A 20,854-nucleotide genomic window follows, 5' to 3' on the forward strand; every position below is an offset into this window, starting at 1 on the left:
CTACTTCCTCCTTCCAGCCAGACTTAAGGAATGCTCCCTGAAGTTCCAGGTTCAGAGCTCCCCCTGCTGGCTGGAGGGAGAACTGCGTTTGATGTTACACTTACTGGCCAATAGATCTCCCAATTACCTCCAGGCTCAGCATTAACCCTTTGGAAGGGCAATGCTGTTGTGGCGACCAGGTCCTGGGGCGCCACAATGAGGTAATGGGTTTAATGCAGCCTCTTGATGTTTGTGATAGACTTGTTGGTACTGGGAGGCACTAGGGCAAGGGAAAGCCGGTAACTCGATTTCTTCAAACTCATCCACATCTTTTCCCGCCTCTGGCAGCTGAGGCATCCTGGATAATGCATCTGCATTGGCATTCTTACGACCAGCATGATATTTGATGGTGAAGTCGTAGTTTGCTAGTCGAGCCACCCACCGCTGCTCCAAAGCACCCAATTTTGCTGTATTCAGGTGGGTCAGCGGGTTGTTATCCATGAACACGATAAACTTTGCGGCTGCCAAGTAATGTTTAAACCACTTTGTGACAGCCCAGACCAACGCCAGGAACTCCAGCTTGAAGGAACTGTAATTATCAGGGTTCCGCTCCGTAGGGCGAAGCTCCCTGCTTGTGTAGGCAATCACTCTCTCTTTACTGTTCTGTACCTGGGACAACACAGCTACTACTCCCACGTTGCTGGCATCTGTGTACAGCACAAAGGGTAGATTGTAGTAAGGGTATGCCAAAATCTCGTCACCAGTCAGGGCCAACTTCATCTGTATGAAGGAGTTTTCTTCTTCCTCACCCCATTCAAATAGAGGACCAGAAGTTTTCCCCTTCTTGGACTGACCTCCCAGGAGTTCTTGTAAAGGCGCTGTCATCTTCGTGTAGCCTTTGATGAATCTCCTGTAGTATCCTACCAGGCCCAGGAACTGACGAACTTCCTTGACAGTAGTTGGTCGTGGCCAGTTCTTGATGGCTGTCACCTTTTCTGGGTCTGGTGCCACTCCTTCTGCACTGACAATGTGTCCAAGGTATTGGACCCTGGGTTTCAACAGGTGACACTTTGATGGTTTCAACTTCATTCCATAACTGGATAGTGCCTCGAATACCTCAGCCAGGTGTTCCAGATGATCCTCGTAGGTCTTCGCGTAGACGATCACGTCATCCAGGTAGAGCAGTACTGTCTCCAAGTTGCGGCGTGCCAGACAACATTCCATCAACCTTTAAACATTCCAGGTGCGCTGCAGAGTCCAAAGGGCATGCTGTTAAACTCACACAATTCCATTGGGGTGGCAAATGCAGTTTTCTCCCTGTCCTCTTCTGCGACAGAGACATGCCAATAGCCACTGGTGAGATCTAAGGTGGAAAAGTAGTTATATATATAGAGGATTAATACCAATATGATAAGGTGTGTATAGCACTGGTATTTAAAATTTAACCTTTATTAATTTAGTATTAAAATTATTATAAAAACCAAACAAGTGATACCACAAGGTAATTAACACAACGTACAGTTTGGATGTCTACAAAGACTCAACAGGAGTTATGCACAATTCCCTCACGGTCCTCCTGGTTCAAACGTATTCATCCAAATAGAATTAAAGTGACATTGTGCAAAACCGTTGTCCTCCCAAAAATTGCACTCTTGCCCTATGAGTAACACTCTTTTTGAAAGTGGCTATGTGCAAAATTAGTGATTATCCACAGATCACAGATAACACTAGAATATAAACAGGGAAGAGAATAAACGGTTTTAGTGAAATTAGTGCTCAAAAAGTGCAAATAGTGCAATCAATGGTGGCAGTGGGACCTATGCTCACCGTCTATCCCACTGTTCACCAATGAAATCATATGTTACCTTACAATAAGCGGGGGGGGGGGGAGACTCACTAGCGCACCACACAATACCCCTAAGGTAACATCAAATACTCAACGTCCTCCTTCCCGACGCGTTTCCTCAAAAGCGATTCATCAGGGGATAGGGAGGCTGTATTGTCAGAGGCATGTTGAGCTGAAAATGAAAAACCAAGTGATGGCTTGGAAGTGTGAGACTTATAAAGTGCATTGTTCCACCCACTGCATTAATCATGCCACACCTGTGAGTCAGGTGAGCTTTAGGCTCAGTAACGTCTGTATTGGGCGTATAGGTAGAGGGCAGAGCCAGCGCTATGTCACTCAAACAATATACGTCCTCGTATGACAAGCGGGTAGGGGCATTTCGCCCCCCAGCATGTCGCTCATCACAAAGCGGCCAGTTAGCAGTCACTTCCGCATGACGTGCAGAGAGGGGCGTCCCCACCGGTCACCTGACCGACATGTGTCAGCGCGTCACCGTTATGTGACTCCGTGTGCCATACTGTACATAGTGGTGTGGCTTTTGGGGATATGGTATGAAAGGGGTTCTGCGTGCCGTCACATGACCAGCAAGTAGCAGCGCGTCATTATCACATAACTAGAGGTACATTCGCCTCATAACAGGAAGCGCCGCTCACTGCTCCTTACATAAACAGGATTAGTGAGTAATGGTGTCAGGTACATATCCAAACTAGCGGCATTCCTGCAAAGATTCACAACCTAAACCCCATACTCCGCCGACCTATCTCACGCTGGCAAACAGGTTCCTTATAAATGATGATTAAAGGTATAAATGTTGTTTATAAATATAATTGGCAGATACATTAGTAAATCCTACATCCCAATCAAGGGGATTTATACAGTCTCGCACCCTGGTCAGGATTAATATTAAAAGGACGGGAATTAACCGTCTAACCAGCTGTTCTTAACAAAAGAACAGGATTTGTTTGGGTATTTTGTGGCAAGATCTGACACGGGTTGGTGCCAGAGGAGGGCATCTAAAACACCTGGGAACATATCTCATGTAATTTCGTATGTTAAATGGTCTATCGGGTAATGGAACACTGAATCTGGGGATCTGGTAGTCAATGGGGCAAGGGGGGGAGGTTGTTTCTTAGGAATCAGTTCCCATCTATCCCTCCATCCACCCTAAAAGCTTGCCCTTCCTGACCGCGGAGGTTGGCACCCTACCGTCACGTCATGGCGCCCCCACTCATCGTTGTCTCTCCCTGTGAGACCCTAAATCACCCTATCAGAGGAAACACCCATATGTGAGTGTTTCATTCAGACCGATAGGGGCCTGGGTTTTCAGGGTAAATATCCAGTAGGCCTCCCTCTGCAAAAGACGCTTGTCCCAATTCCTGCCGCGGGCGAGAGGTGTGATGGATTCTATACCTATAAAGGTCAGGCCTTTTGTATTTCCCCCGTGTACGGAATTGACATGTCTTGAGAGGGGGGTATCCTTTTTATTTACAATGTCGCGTAGATGTTCCCCCACTCTGCGTCTCAATTCACGTTTTGTTTTTCCCACATACTCAATAGAGCAAGAGCATGTGGCCTTGTAGGTCACTCCAATGGTGCGACAATTGATGAATGATCTAATGGTGAAGGTCTTCTTTAAGTTGGTACTTACAGAATTCTTTCCAGTAAGTATTACGGGGCAGGCCACACAACCGCTACGTTTGAAAGACCCCATAATTTTTGAGGTAAGCCAGGTGGTAGTTTTTAGTGGATCAAAATGGCTGTGTACAAGTCTGTCTTGCAGAGACCTATTCCGACGATAAGTGCAGTGGGGAAAATCGCCAACCAGATCTCCAATGTCAGAGTCCATTTTGAGGATAGACCAATATTTTTTTAGAATCTTAAAAAGAGTATGGGACCCATTGCTAAAAGTGGTGATGAAGCGGAACTGTGCTTCATCAGTTTTTTGGAGGGAAGGGATCAATAAGATCGTCCTGTCCCTTCTACTTGCCTCAAAGTAGGCCTTCCTCAAGATACTATCAGGGTACCCCCTCTCTCTGAAACGTCTCCGTAGATCTGCTGATTGTTCCCTAAAGTCTCTATCAGTGGAACAATTGCGTCTCAATCTAAGGTACTGGCCTTTTGGGATGCCACATTTCAGAGGGACAGGGTGGTTGCTCTCCCACCATAAGAGCGAGTTCGTGGCGGTTGGCTGTCTATAGGTCTTCGTGCTAATGCTGCCAATTTCATCTCTGGAGATGAGAACATCCAGAAACGGGAGTTGGTTAGGGTTACTCTCGCTCGTAAAGGACAAACCGATGGAGTTGTCATTAAGGCGTGTGACGAAGTCCTCGAAACTCTGTGCGTCACCCTTCCATATCACAAAGACGTCGTCGATATATCTCGACCAAAAAGTAGTGGAAAAGTAGTTAGCAGCCTTCAATGCAGCCAGAGATTCTTCTATACGGGGTAGTGGATAGGCATCTTTGTGTGTTATCTGGTTGATCTGCCTATAATCCACACACATCCTCATGGTGCCATCCTTCTTTTACACCAGAACCAATGGAGCTGCCCAGGGGCTACAACTGTCTCCGATAACCCCAGTCTCCTTCATGTTCCTTAGCATTTCTTTGGCACACTGGTAATGTTTAGGTGGTATAGGTCTGTATCTTTCTTTAATGGGAGGGTGATTCCCTGTGGGTATGTGATGGTGTACCCCTTTGATTCTCCCAAAGTCTAGCGAGTGTTTACTAAAGACTTACTCGTATTCTTGCACTACCCTGTAAACCCTGTGTTTCTGGTGTATAGGTGTGGAGTCAGTTCCTACATGTAACTCTTGACACCATTCCTCTAGCTGTTTTTGGGGGTTGTCAACCTCCGCTGGCTCTGGTGGGACAAGGGATTGCACTGTCTGAATGGAGTCATCTGCTACTGTGAACAATTTGGCAATGGTGTCGTACCTGGGCAATTTGGTTTCCTCCTCCCCACAATTTAATACTCGCATGGGTACTCGTCCCCAGTGAACATCAAACACTCCCCTGGCTGTCAGAACCGTGACACTGCGCAAAAACGCTCAAAAACGCACTCGCGGCAAAAACGCATCGGTAAAAACACATGCGTTTTTGCCGCGTTTCGCTGTATTTTTGGTTGCATTTTGCTGCGTTTTTTATCTCTGCGTTTTGCTGCGTTTTTCCAGTGCATTGCATGGGTGGAAAACGCAGTAAAACGCAGAAAAGAATTGACATGACCATTTTTTTTTTCACCTCAAAAACGCAGCAAAAAAAAAAGTTGTGTGCGGACTGCGGACAGCAAAATTGAAAGCTCATAGACTTTGCTGGGGAAGCAAATTCATGCAGTTTGAGCCCAAAAATGCACCCAAAAAACACGCAAAAACCCCGCGAAAAATGCACTGTGCGCACATAGCCTTACCCGTACATTATCAATTTCTCCACCAGACAGGGTTACCTGTTGTCTTTGGAGGGCTCGGATTTCTCTCTGCAGGACCCTCTGCTGACCAGCACCTGCAGTTCTGTTGGAGTAAAAACAACACTCCTCCTAAACAGTTTTCAATCACATTGGTACCCAGAATCACCTGCGGATTCCTGTCATTTACATCAGTTTCGACTTCAATTAAGCCTTGGTCTTTTAACTCTATCCTCCCCACGTTTATGGTTACTTCCTTGAAACCAACTTGAGTTACTGGTAGTTCATTTACAGCATAAATAGTGAGGTCCGAGTCCGGGCGGGAAGTGCAGCATCCGACCAAAACCTTCTGTACAGTACATATGGTATAGTGGTTACCTGGGAACTGGTATCTAGCAATGCTGAAGTGGGGATCCCATCCAAGGTGATAGACAGAATCGGTCGTCATCCTACATACCGGTCTCGCCAGTCAGCTGGGCCTTGTCTTCTTAATCCTGGGGGTTGGCCCTTGTCCCCAGGGTTTGCCCATTTAAAGGACACCTGCATGCAAAATGGCTGACCTTGTTGCAATGACGACAGATGGGTTGTCGAGCTGAGTCGTAGCGGTCGCTGCTCCTCCCTCTGAACAATGGGATTCTCCTACTTCGCATCCAGAGGACGTCCTCAGGGCAATCAGCTAACTGGATCTGTTCCAACGGCTTGGATTCTGGCTGGATCTGCATCACCTTCAAGATCGTAGCAACGTCTTTACTCAGCTGCTGTACCTGGGAACACAAGTCACCAGGGGGCGCAGCCTGCTCATTAGCTGCTGCCACAGTTGAGGAAGAGGGTTCCATCCGCACAGGCGAGGAACTGGTTTGTCAAGACTGGGAAATAGAGTCTGTAGTTGCAGGGGACTGCAGGGCTTTTATAGCTCGGTTTTTTAAAACATCAAAGTCCAAGTTTTGGTGTTCTAGGGTCCACAGTTGTTTGCGGTCCTCTACGGATTGTAACCCCTGCAAGAATTGTTCAACCATCATTTTGTTTCCAGCCTGGTCATCAATGGGGTTTATGAGTTTCAAAGGCCATAGTGCAGCTTGCAATCTTAACGCATACTGTTGTCTCTAATATTATCCTGGGGTCACTGCCTGCAGTTATAAAAGTCCATCCGCAGCTCTGCTTCTGAGCAGGTTTCAAAAGCAGTCTTTCATTTTTCAAAGATGGTGGGCACCGATTCCCAATTTATATCGGACCAGGTTTCTGTGACGCCCTGGCCTATCAGGTCGTCACAGGGTATTGTGCAATCTGCCCAGTATCCACTCCTCCTTGGTTATTGGTCCTGGTCCTTTGGCTAAGCTGTTAGCAACACCAATCAAAATCCTAGGAACATTTTACACTATACCCACCAGACACACCAACCCCCCATATGGGCAGCCCTATTCCCTTCAGGCTCCCCCAATGGTAAGTGGAAAGTGACAGTAGAGCAGAAGTAGAGTGAAGTGAATGAGAGGAAGGAGGCTGAGGTAATTCTCTGAGAAGGAGAGGTCACCGGCCTGGAGCAGGGCTCCTGTAGTTACTAGGTGGCAGATGTTGGTCTGGGCCTGGTACGAGCTGGAACCCCGGTCACAGGGGATTGTGTCAAGGGCCACGGACTGCTGAGGAGGGCAGCCGGTGGCCTTGAGCTATCACCAGGCAGGGGCCAGGGCACGACGGGGTGCGTGGACCCTAGACCGGAAAGTAGCTTCACGCATTCCGGTAATTTACCCGATGGGGGTAAAGACTTCAAGATTCATCCCCAACCCACTCCAAAATTGGGGTACTAGCGCACCGATGGGATAGGACTTTCCCTCTACAGTCCAAAGAAATCCTACGCGTGAACCCTGAGAGAAAGCTCACTCCATTAGCCATACAGGTGAGCGAGACTGAAGAGTTTTATACCTGAGGGTCCAAATAGAGACAAAGGTGCCAAGGAAAGGGCCACAGGCTAACAGCAACACCAAAGGCATGGACCCAAGCGTGCTTCCTTCAAGCTGCAGTGGTGCACAGAACTCTGGTTTACAAGCTGTTGGTGTTGTTATTCCTGGACTGGGTACACTGAAAAAAACCTTTTTCCTATCCCCAATGGCACCCCAAGCACCAACCATCCAACGGGCCCCGGGACACAAACCCCCTACCCACGGAGGGGTTAAACATCCGGTTGCTACACCACCGTCACCGGGCTCCCCAACAGCAGCGGTGGTCCCACACATTACCACACACCATGGGTGGCGTCACGAACTTCCTAACCCCCTTTGTACATAGCCCCCCTCTTCTTTTAATTTGAGTGTCTGCGCGAACCCCCCAGATCCGGAGACCTCTCGAGCCACTGCGGCTCCAGATGCGGGGATGGTACATTTCCACTTCTAGTTCTGCTGCACCCGTCAACTGTCCCAGAACAACAGATGCCTGCTGCTTACCGGCCATTGCATACATGTCCAACACAGTGCATATTTTCTTTTTGAACCCAGGTAAGGCGTCTGGTTTCCCATCATATTGAGGCAGCCACGCCGCTCCGGAGACATACGGCATGATCTGTACCACCACTCTGGCTCCGGGTGCTGCCACTTGATCCACCGGAGCTGACCCCGCGGTGTTCCCGCTATCAGGCTCCTGCATTTTTCCGTTCCACCTTGGTGTTTCTCACCACTCTCGCGGGACTCGAGCACCTATGGGAACTTCCGGGTCAGGTTACTGTGTCTTCCACCCGCGCTTACAGGAGTCGTGGGTGGGGTTTCTTTTTGTGCCTTTGGGACTGTTGTGGCGCAGTTATTTTTCAAAGCAAAATGGTGGTGGGTTTTCAAGTAATAAAGTACAGTCCATAAAACACAGTCTTTTAAGGCACACGTCACCAGGTTTGACCGGGTCCAGTTCAATCCCGTTCGTGACACCAGGAAAAAGGGATGTCGCACCCAAGGATATGGTGTACTCGGTTCCAGGTGGTATACGTCTTGGGAATGTCACTGTGTTAGCCGTTGCCCGGTTCTGTGCCCTGGGCCCTTTTTGTAATGGGGTGTATTAACAGGGGATTTAGGTTAGTGTTTATACGAGACGCCACTTGTTGCAGCTATACAGTTAGGTCCAGAAATATTTGGACAGTGACACAATTTTCGCGAGTTGGGCTCTGCATGCCACCACATTGGATTTGAAATGAAACCTCTACAACAGAATTCAAGTGCAGATTGTAACGTTTAATTTGAAGGTTTGAACAAAAATATCTGATAGAAATTGTAGGAATTGTACACATTTCTTTACAAACACTCCACATTTTAGGAGGTCAAAAGTAATTGGACAAACAAACCAAACCCAAACAAAATATTTTTATTTCAATATTTTGTTGCGAATCCTTTGGAGGCAATCACTGCCTTAAGTCTGGAACCCATGGACATCACCAAACGCTGGGTTTCCTCCTTCTTAATGCTTTGCCAGGCCTTTACAGCCGCAGCCTTAAGGTCTTGCTTGTTTGTGGGTCTTTCCGTCTTAAGTCTGGATTTGAGCAAGTGAAATGCATGCTCAATTGGGTTAAGATCTGGTGATTGACTTGGCCATTGCAGAATGTTCCACTTTTTTGCACTCATGAACTCCTGGGTAGCTTTGGCTGTATGCTTGGGGTCATTGTCCATCTGTACTATGAAGCGCCGTCCGATCAACTTTGCGGCATTTGGCTGAATCTGGGCTGAAAGTATATCCCTGTACACTTCAGAATTCATCCGGCTACTCTTGTCTGCTGTTATGTCATCAATAAACACAAGTGACCCAGTGCCATTGAAAGCCATGCATGCCGATGCCATCACGTTGCCTCCACCATGTTTTACAGAGGATGTGGTGTGCCTTGGATCATGCGCCGTTCCCTTTCTTCTCCAAACTTTTTTCTTCCCATCATTCTGGTACAGGTTGATCTTTGTCTCATCTGTCCATAGAATACTTTTCAAGAACTGAGCTGGCTTCATGAGGTGTTTTTCAGCAAATTTAATTCTGGCCTGTCTATTTTTGGAATTGATGAATGGTTTGCATCTAGATGTGAACCCTTTGTATTTACTTTCATGGAGTCTTCTCTTTACTGTTGACTTAGAGACAGATACACCTACTTCACTGAGAGTGTTCTGGACTTCAGTTGATGTTGTGAACGGGTTCTTCTTCACCAAAGAAAGTATGCGGCGATCATCCACCACTGTTGTCATTCGTGGACGCCCAGGCCTTTTTGAGTTCCCAAGCTCACTAGTCAATTCCTTTTTTCTCAGAATGTACCCGACTGTTGATTTTGCTACTCCAAGCATGTCTGCTATCTCTCTGATGGATTTTTTCTTTTTTTTCAGACTCAGGATGTTCTGCTTCACCTCAATTGAGAGTTCCTTAGACCGCATGTTGTCTGGTCACAGCAACAGCTTCCAAATGCAAAACCACACACCTGTAATCAACCCCAGACCTTTTAACTACTTCATTGATTACAGGTTAACGAGGGAGACGCCTTCAGAGTTAATTGCAGCCCTTAGAGTCCCTTGTCCAATTACTTTTGGTCCCTTGAAAAAGAGGAGGCTATGCATTACAGAGCTATGATTCCTAAACCCTTTCTCCGATTTGGATGTGAAAACTCTCATATTGCAGCTGGGAGTGTGCACTTTCAGCCCATATTATATATATAATTGTATTTCTGAACATGTTTTTGGAAACAGCTAAAATAACAAAACTTGTGTCACTGTCCAAATATTTCTGGACCTAACTGTATATGTGGAGCCACCGCTGCAGAATGTCACTACTGGGGCAGGTGGTAATTGCAGCCTGGATGGTAGGCCCTTTGCAAGCACGACCAGGCTCCAGGGGATGGGTGTTGTGATGGGCGTCGGAAGAAGGTAGTCCCCACAGAGGTATAGTGCAACTGGTTTTTACTCACGGCTGGTAGGTGGTAACAGGTTACCCGAGCCCGGCTGGTTTCACCTTTAGGTCCCCTTTGTCCCAGTGCCAATGTAGTAATCTGGTACCTTCTTCCCCTGCACCTGTCTCTGGTAAATGGGTCCCCGTGGAGTACAGCAATTGGGGGTCCCCAACTTGTGGTTTGTCCACTTCTGTCCGCCTGACGGTAGTGTGAACCATGTTGGGTTGGAGTCTCTGGTCCTGTTCCCGATTCTCCCTTTGCTACTGAGTCTTTGGATTTTTAGGGTCAGCGAGGTCCTGGATGGTCCCCTTGCTGTGCAGGTGTTAACAGGTCAGCTTGAAGCTCTTTCCTGTCCTAGGGTCCTGTACCCCGTTGGTGCGTAGTTCCGGGAGTACTCCACCGTACTCCACCGGCAACTACTCTCCTGGGTACTATGTCCCTGTCAACCCGAGTCAGGACATCACTTTGCTTCCACCTTCACTCCTCGTCTGTCTGATACTTTACTGACTACACTCCACAGTCTGCCCCTCCCACCTGGTCAACTAGTGGACTAGACTGGCTCCACCTCTAGGCGGACATCCATTGGTCCAACCCTAGCTAAGTACAATTGTATGGGAAGTTGTTGGGGAAAACTGGGATTACCTGGGTTTTTGGTGTTACCAGCACTGGTCTCCCGGGGCCCTAAGGGGTAGGCTCTGCATCCTTGTGGGGATGCAGAACCTTGTAGCACCCTGAGGGGTTCAGGGGCGCTACATAACAAAATATTGAGATGAACTTATGTTATTGACCATGTACTTATTTTCCACCATAATTTGCAAAAAAAAATGTTGCCAAATCAGAAAAGGTGATTTTTCTGGATTTGTTTTCTCATTTTGTCTCTCATGGTTGTGGTCTACCTATGATATCAATTACAGGCCTCTCTCATCTTTTTAAGTGGGAGAACTTCCACAATTGGTGGCTGACTAAATACTTTTTTCCCCACTGTATACAGCATCCCCCGTCCTCATGTTGTGTATGTGGTACTGCACCTCAGTGTGTTCAGGTCATTGAAGCTCAGAAGCAGTGACACATACACAGAACCCCCCATCCTCATGTTGTGTATGTGATGCTGCACCTCAGTCTGCTCAGGTCAGTGGAGGTGAGAGGAAGTGAAACATGCACAGCGCCCTCCGTCCTCATGTTGAGTATGTGGTACTGCACTTCAGTCTGCTCAGGTCAGTGGAGCTGAGAAGCAGTGACACATACACAGTGCCCCCATCCTCATAGTGTGTATGTGGTACTGCACCTCAGTCTGCTCAGCTCAGTAGACGTGAGAGGCAGCGACACATACATAGTGCCCCCGTCCTCATGTTGTGTATGTGATACTGCATCTCAGTCTGCTCAGGGCAGTAGAGCTGAGAGGCAGCAACACATACATAGCGCCCCCCGTCCTCATGTTGTGTATGAGATGCTGCACCTCAGTCTGCTCAGGGCCGTAGAACTGAGAGGGAGTGACACATACACAGTGCCCCCCGTCTTCATGTTATGTATGTGGTACTGTACGTCAGTCTGCTCAGGTCAGTGGAGCTGAGAAGCAGGGACACATACACAGCGCCCCCCCGTCCTCATGGTGTGTATGTGGTACTGCTCCTCAGTCTGCTCAGGGCATTGGAACTGAGAGGCACGACACATACATAGCGCCCCCTGTCCTCATGTTGTGCATGTGATGCTGCACCTTAGTCTGCTCAGGGTACTCAGGGTAGTGGAGCTGAGAATCAGTGACACATACAAAGCGCCTTCTGTCCTGATGGTGTGTATATGGTACTGCACCTCACTATGCTCAGAGCAGTGGAGCTGAGAGGCAATGACACATACACAGTGCCCCCCATCCTCATGTTGTGTATGTGGTACTGCACCTCAGTCTGCTCAGGTCAGTGGAGCTGAGAAGCAGTGACACATACACAGCACTCCACATCCTCTTGGTGAGTGTGTGGTACTGCACCTCACTCTGCTCAGGTCAGTGGAGCTCAGAAACAGCGACACATACACAGCACCCCATCCTCATGTTGTGTATGTGGTACTGCACCTCAGTCTGCTCAGGTCAGTGGAGCTGAGAGGCAGCACCAAATATAACTCCAAGACACATTATTATAGAAAAAGCAGAGATTTTTTCTAATTTTGTACAAATCCCCTTTAACATCTGTATTTGGGCCTTTTTGGTCCTGAGTACAAGCACTACAGGCAGCTGGCTACATCGTGCAATAGTTTGTATTTTCATCCTGTACATTTATATCATATCCACAGGATTTGTATAGTAGATGCTGATTCCACAAATGTGACCACGACATGCACTGCGCTCAGCCAAGAGATGACAGAACTCCCATCCAAGTGTACAGGAATTTATACTTTCTCTCCACAAAAAGCATCAGCATCTCATTCTCCAGATACATGTGGGCCCCATTGGTGAGATCCGCATGTATTATTCCATAATGTAATATCCATGGACACAGAATACATAGACGAGATCAGAAGACCTCTGAAAAACTACCAGATTTGACTGAGTTACTTGTGAAAGTACTCCACATGTGCGCCCATTTCCGCAAATCACTTACTCCTGCCGCCAGTGTAGCAGTGCTACAGCAGCTCTTGCAAGTGCCAGCACACAACTCGTGTGCTACATGCCTATGCACTGGAACTCCACATTACACATTTTGGCAAGGGTTTGTAAGCAGCAGAGGGCAGGAATTCAATACCAGCTACAACATGCCCGTCAGTATTCCTGTCAGCTTCCACACATAAGAACCGACTACTGGGCATGGATGTCTGATATGTGTGAGGTTCTACAAAACTTTGAGGAATCAACCAAGATGGTGAGCTGCAATGACGCCATAATCCCGTTTCTGTGTCCACTCAATCACTTGCTGCTTACAATTAAAGGGAAAGCTTTGCATGCGAACAAGGTGGAGATGGAAGAGGAAAGTACATGTGACGCCCTGGCAAAACCAGGTAGTCACACAATAGGCCCCGCATAACACCTTCCCTCACCTAAGTCACATACAGCCGACCTGAAACCCTAGTCACCCCCTTCAGGGCAAGACAGGCACACCAGTGGGTGGGACCAGGTGGTTAGGGAACACCCACCTAGGGGTCTAGACAGCTCGAGGCGGGAAAGCAAACAGATTAAGTTGTAGTTCAAGTTGAGAGGAGTGTGGGCTGGAGCTAGGTGTAGCTCCAGCAGAGGAGAAGTTCAAGTTGAACGGTGCCAGGGTCGGAACCCTGGTACCTTGGCTAGCTGGCAGATGGTGGTCTCCGTCAGCAGGAGAAGGGAAGATGGCTCGGCAGATCCAAGGAGGACCGGAGCAGGGTTGGAGTCCGCCAGTACCAACACCGGAGACCCGACCGGAAACCGTGCACAGACGGGGTACTCAGACCCTGAAGCCAGGACCGGAACCATGGCCTAGCTAATGAACCGATTGAGGGCAGAATTACAGGTCCTGTCCCAACCAAAGTCCCAAAAGCAGACAACCACCCACAGATAGGGATAGGGCAACCGCCAGTGCCCATAGATCCCATGGGTCAGCGTCAGCGGGCACGGCTCCTCAGGCACACAGCAAGCCGGGAGTGGACTCCTGTGTTCTACACCAGGAAGTCCAAACACACAACCACAACAAGTGCCGAAGAAGAGACCACCAGCCCGGGTGGGGGACCAGAGTACAACCGGCCGCGGCGACCGGCCACCAGCACCTTGGTTTACCAAAAGACTCGTGTGATTCATTTACTTGTGAGTAACCAAACATCCCCTGCTACGTCTGGGCACGCAGGCCCCTGCCATCGACATCTTCTGCACAGAAACACTGGGCCCCGGGGCAACCATCCCTACCCACGGAGGGGATAACATCCAGCTGCCATTACATCTCCCCCTAGGTACCCCACAACAGCAGCGGGGTGGCGTCACAAATCAAATACAGTCAAGGCCGTACAACTACATCCCCCTTTTCATTCGGCGTGTCCGCGTGACCCCCTGGTCCGGAGGATCCCTCGAGCCATGCAGCGGGTCCAGATACGAGCAACGCTGGCTGCTGGCATGGGGGTGGCACACCCCGAAACTTGGCGTCACGAACAGGATTCAAACCCATCCACCATTTTTAGGCGCGAAAAACTGCAGCCCAGCGTCTTCTCCCCTGAGAAAGGGCGCGAAGCTGAAGCCCCACCCCCTGGGAACACGGCCGGAAGGAAATAACACTCTGAGGCCGAAAACTAAACTAACCTGCCGCATGAGGGAGTGCTTGCAAAAGACCAAGGGGGGGGGGCAGGTGAAGAATCTGCAGCATCTGACCCGAGCAGATAAAGGGCAGAGACGCCAGGACTCTGCCACCCTTTTTTTCCTGGATACCGACGACGCAACATGGCCGAACAGTCTGGCAAACCAGCAGTGGAGGAGCCCGTGACCGGAACAGCCGATTGGGTGGAAGCCCAGACTAAGCGCATGTGTCGCAGGATCCAGGCTCAGGCAAGCTTCTTGCTGAAGCGATGGACGTCCGAGATGGCGGAGCTGGCTGCAGCCGTGTGGGCCCGTGAAGTGGAGGCGACCTCGGAGGAGTGTGTAAGCGACCCACGCCCCTATATCCTGCCAGGACCGGCCCACCAGGCTGATGGGCCCAGTCTGCCCCCGTCCACCACACCGCCTCCCTCGCTGACCGTACCTGTGGCTGACACCCCGCTCGGTCCGCTGCCACGAGCTACGGCAGCGGTACCCGTTCCATCTGCCCGCAAGAACCTGCCAGCAGAACCCTCCTGCCGTGAGCACGTCATCGCTTCGGCCTCCATACCAGCTCCACGCCAGACCAAGGCCCGGAAGGCACCCCGTCCGGCCCCGAGCCCGGCCGCGACCCTGACAACATCACCCCCGGTCCTGAAGAAAGCAGCACCCGTGATGAAGGCGGCCCCGGCAGTCCGCCCGGCCGCAGCAGAGACAGCCCACGACCGGAAGTCAGCACCGCCAGAGACGCTGACCGCTCCCAAGCTCCCGGCCTCGGCTGAGGCGCAGCGGGGATGCACCTGTGGGGCAGAAGAGTGGGCCACGACATAGCGGAGTCCTCCATTGCCAGTAATGCCGGTCGTAGCCGGCACGGAGGGAGTCCGGCTGGGCCCAACCCCCGCGCAGGTGGAAGCAGAGCATGCAGCAAGTGCTCCATATTGGGAACGGCAGCGGCGCCAGCTGAGCAAAGAGATAGCGGCCCGGTAGAAGAGGAAGGCGGAGGTACTATCCCGGACATATAATGAAAAAGACCATCTCCGGAACGCCACTTTCTGGGTACGGGGCCCAACGTACCAAGGCAAGGTCTGGCACTTCAACCCCCAGAAGAGATGGGGCTTTATCTATGAGCCGGGCCTGGAAGCCGAGATCTTTGTGTCCCGGAGGGATGTGGCCCCTCATCTACCTGTCGGCCACCCAGACCGGGACCTGGAGCCTGGAGAGTTAGTTTCATATAGCTGTTGGACCTCTGCCTCCAGCCTCTCCGTCGTCCAGGCCCCTGGGTGACCCGTTTCACTTGTACGATCCTCCGGTGCAGACATGGTGTTACTGGTAACAGTCCTGGAGGCATTCCTTGGCGGTGCCTCCGGGCTCCCTGCTTCCAGTTTCGTTTCACATACTGGACACTCCCACGGGGCAGGGCTTTCACTTCGCGTCTTTTCCATTATTGTGGTGTGCCACCCCTGCAGCGGATTGAACCGCTTGGATCCGGGGGTGGTGATTGCTCGTGGCTCGAGGGTCTCAAAGAAGGGGGTATTTACAGGGGAGATATAGTTCGTGACGCCACCCGTGGTGTACGGTAATTGGGAGTACTGCCGCTGCTGTTGGAGTGATGGAGTGGGGCAGCAAGGTGTCTTAGCCCTCAACGGGTAGGGGAAGACCCCGGGACTTTGCATGGTGCTGTGGGATGTAGCGGAGAGCGCAGGCTCGCTGGTTGCAGGGGTTAACTGGGTACTCACTCAGCAAGTAAGAAAGCACTAACAACCGGGTAAACCAAGTCTCTGGGTGCCGCTGCCCTCTTGGGGGAGTTCGTCCGGGTCCCGTCCCCTGCAGCACTGCCTGGTGGTCTGTGACCTGCCTCCTTGCACAAATTTAGAGTGTCTGTTGAGGCCCGGTAGCTTAGAGCTTTCTGGGCCTCGCTCCCCACTGTGGCTAAGTTAGGGAGCCTGCTCTCAGGAGCTCACACTTGGGATTTCAGAGGGCCGCTGTTTAGGAAAGCCCTATCCCCCCTCGTGTCACTAGTGCCCCCAATCTCTGAGCTTCGTGGGGACAATCCATAAAGGCCCTGTCCTCAGCAGGTTAATTGCCAGGTCGCCTGAAGCTTCTCCCCGACCTAGTGTCCGTGTAGCCCGACGTGCCTTCGGTCCCGGATCGGTGATAGGACCAGGCTGCTGACCGTCCTCCTTGACGGGTTCCAGGCACCTAGCCTCAATCCTCTGTGACTGGGGGTCCGACTCCTCTAGGTTCAGACTAGTCTGCTTCTCCCCTGGGAGCTACAACTCCCAGAACTCCCAGCTTCCTCAGAGTTCCTCTCAGCTTGAGGGCTACCACTTCACTGAACTGACACCTCCCACATCCCTGCCTGACCCCTAGGTGGGCGGCCCTATTCCTGCTTAAGCAGCCCACTGGTGTGCCTGACAGGTGTGGTGCAAAATGTATCTAGGATTTGTAAATGCTGGTGGAGGCAGTACTGCAGGTTAGGTTTCCAGAACCATGGGGGTTTGAGTCCTGCACGGGAAGGGCAGATTGTGCAGAACCCTGTGACGACACGAATAGTTCAGGGCGTCACAGTGGCACAGTTACTTTTTACACCAAAAATGGCGGCGGTTTCACCAATAGTAAAACACAGTCCATAAACACAGTCTATAAGGCACACGTCAGCCGGTATGACCGGGTCCAATTCAATCCTGTTCACAGCGCCAGGAAAAAGCTATGTCGCCCAGGATTATGGGGTACTCGGGAGATTAAATGAAAGATTAGAACGTGATGCCACTTGCGGGTTGCAGTTAGGTAGATGGAGCCGCCACTGCACAGTTCTCACTACTGGTGCTGGTGTTAGTGGCAGCCCTGATGTTAGGCCTTCTGCAAGCAGGCCCGGGCCCCAAAGGATAGGTAATGTAGATGGGTGCAGAAAGAAGGTAGGCCATACAAGGGTTTGCAGTGTAACTGGTTCCCTTTACTCACAGTCAGATGGAAACTGATCACCCGAGAAACGCTGGTCTTAACCGCTGGTCCACTTAGGTCCAGTGCCAGCTTAGTTACCTGGTGGCTTCTTTCCTCTGCACCTGTCTTTGGTTGGTGGGTCCCCGTGGCTTGGAGCGTCTGGGGGTCCCTTCCTGGTAGTCTCTCAATGGTAGTCCGTATGATGATAGTGTGAAGCCTGTGGGTCGGAGTCTCTGGTCCTGTTCCCCGATTCTCTCGTTGCTACCGAGTCCCAAACTTCAAGGTCAGTGAGGTCCTTGATGGTCCCCTCACTGTGCAGATTTTATCAGGTTTGCCTGGAGCGTTTGCCTGAGCTAGGATTCTGTACCCCGTTGGTGCTATGGTTCCGGGAGCATTCCACCGTACTCCACCGGCAACCAAACACCTGGGCCCTCAGGTCACCGTCACACTCCACTCGCTCTCTCCATCCGTCCGTCACCGACGACTCTCTCCACTCACTGTCGTGTCTGACTGTCCACTGTCTGCTCCTCCCACCTGGTTGTCTAGTGGACTGGATTGGCTCCACCTTTAAGTGGCCATCCATTAGGTCCAACACTAGTCTGCCACCAGTCTATGGAGATTTAGGAAAAAAACTGTGGAAGAAACAAGCGCAGAAATAGGGTCTTATCTGGTAGACAAGGGTATGCAAAAGTAAAGACAGGTACTCACCTGCTTCAGTTGTGACTGGCACAACTCCAATGTAAGCATATAAGCTGATGATATAGCAGTGGTCAGCAGCAGCCCCGATGCAGAATTGGCAGAAAACAGATGGCTGGGAGAAAAACGGGTTAAATGCTGCGCTAGAAACCACGAATCCGATGGATAAAATAAATCCTTTCCTTTATTGGCACAAGTCAACGCGTTTCGAAAGCATATCCACTTTCTTCATCAGGACAAGACAGTACAAGAAAAGAATGAAAGGTCATTCTTTTCTTGTACTGTCTTGTCCTGATGAAGAAAGTGGATATGCTTTCGAAACGCGTTGACTTGTGCCAATAAAGGAAAGGATTTATTTTATCCATCGGATTCGTGGTTTCTAGCGCAGCATTTAACCCGTTTTTCTCCCAGCCATCTGTTTTCTACCAGTCTATGGAAAAATTTGGGGGTAAAACAGGGATTATCTGGAATGTTTTTGTTGTTACCGGCACTGGTCTTCTGGGTCCCTGGGGGTAGGCCCTGCATCCTGGTGGGGATGCAGTACCTAGTAGCTCCCTGATGGCTTCAGGGGCACTTCACTATGCTGACCCTAGGACTGAGGACCCTGCGCTCACCCTGACCCTGGAGGTACCATTGAAGGTAGGGAGGTCCAGGTCCCTAAACTGGCCCTGTCTCCTGTCTGACCGTGTGCTAATTCCTCCCCCCGTATCCCCAACGCTTTGATAAGGCTGGACCCAAAGTAACAACCTCCCCCAAGACATAGACAAGGGGATTGAACAGAAACACACTCACACAGCAAACAACAACAGTGGAGAGACAAAACAACTCCAGAGGGAATAAACTAAAAGGGGTAGGAGCAAGGGTACTCTCAAACAAGTCACTGGTCACCAAAAAAAGGAATGCCATGGACGCAGGAATATTGCTACTGCAAGTGTCGCGGGCGGAGGGGCCGCGCTCGCTATGCTCGGGTCCGGGACTGCTGCTGCTCTGTGGCTCGAGCGGTGGGCCGGACCCGGGGGACTCGAGCAGCGCTCCTCGCCCACGAGTGAAAATGGGGTGGTTTGTTTGGGGAGATATTTTGTGACGCCACCCACGGGTTGTGGTGATAATGGGCACCACCGCTGCTGGTGACGGGGATCCCGGGAGCGATGGCAGGGAGCAGCTAGGATGTTGGTTCGCCCTCCATGGGTAGGGGTTGGTGAACCCGGGGCCCAGTGGTGGTACGGGGAGGCAGGGTAGCTGGGGTGCAGGGTTGCGGAGGCAGTGCGGCGCGGTGCCGGATGGCACTGTTGTACTCACTCAGGCACAGATTCACAGAGTCTCTGGTAAACCAAACGGCTGGATGGACGGGTCCCGCAGCCGGCTGCAGTGTCTTTGCTCTCCCCGGACAGGTTGATGGTGGCTGTATTTCCCTGCTCCACTGTAAGATGTATTGACTCCGATGGTTTCCCAACGGTAGTCCGCTCCCCGGCGTGTATGTACCGAAGGAGCCCGTTTTGCCCGCAGGCGCTGGCCCTTGGATCTCTAGCCTATGGCGGTGGCTTTTTATCCTCACTGTGTGGACGGTTGCCTTCTGTTGGGTCTTGGGTGTGAGGGAACCCCTGAGGTCCCGGTCACTATCTGATTTGACCGTTGTCGGCGGCTCCTACCCTGGTCGGGGTCTGATGGCCCTGCCTTTGTGCTTGGTGCAGATCTGCTCCCCGGCTCGGTACCGGCGAGCCACCGCCCGTCCCCGGTCCTACGGTTCCGCTGACCTGCGCCAACTCCTGCAGACGGCCACCACCATCTGCTGACCTTGCTCACAGTGCCTGGGCTCCTACCCAGACACTAACAGTTTCTCTCCTGTCACTTTCAACTCCAAAATCAACTAACTGCTTTTTCCCGCCTCCAGGCCTGTGAACTCCTCGGTGGGTGGGGCCAACCGCCTGGCTCCGCCCCACCTGGTGTGGACATCAGACCCTGGAGGAGGCAACAAGGATTTTGTTTGACTGTTGTTAACTATCCAGGGGAGGGGGTGTGTGTGATGTTATGTTTGTGACTACCTGGCTAGTTCAGGGCGTCACACAAGCAGGAACTATCTTGGGCAATGGTACAGAAAAGTCCCCACACTTAAGTAGAAGGATACCAGCTGCAAATGCAGATTAGCATACCTTGTTCACTGAGAAGTCAACCACTCCTCCAGGAGGCATTAACTACTAACGTGCCAGAAGCAGTGAAAAATAAAACAACTGATGCTCGACAGAACACAGCTACTAGTGTGCCGCCCCCGCGACAGCCGACGGCTGCTCGGACCCGGATCCACAGTGGCTCGAGGGCTCTCCGGATCCGAGGTGGGGTCGCGCAGCTACCTCAGGAATAAAAAGGGGGGGGGGCTTTTCATCTGCACCAATACAAGTATGCACCATATAAGTATGATGCATTGAATTAGGCCAGAATTAAGCCAGAAGTGACCAGAAGGTAACTGGAAACATAGTCACTGTAAACAATGTTTGTGTTTTTCTTCTCTTTCAACCCTATATTACTTCACTTTCTACTGCCCCCTCTGATCCCTAAACTCTCCCTCCATCCTCCCCACCCATCTCACCTTCCCCTCACATATTTTCCTCCACATTTCACCCAGTGTCTCCAGACGCATATGACCATCTCATGGCCTCTCCTGCTCCCACCTACTAATACTCTCTCTGCTTCTCCTCACTGCTGGAGATATCTCTCCTAATCCAGGTCCTCCTTCCCACATCCCTATTGTCGCTTGAAACCCTCATCCACAACCTATCACAAATTTCAGCAACCTCTCTAACCTCATACCCATCCACCCAGTCCCCGCTCCCCCAGTCCCACTTACAGGAGCACTATGGAACGCTCGCTCTGT

Source organism: Anomaloglossus baeobatrachus, chromosome 1 (assembly GCF_048569485.1).
Source record: "Anomaloglossus baeobatrachus isolate aAnoBae1 chromosome 1, aAnoBae1.hap1, whole genome shotgun sequence".
NCBI lineage: Eukaryota > Metazoa > Chordata > Amphibia > Anura > Aromobatidae > Anomaloglossus > Anomaloglossus baeobatrachus.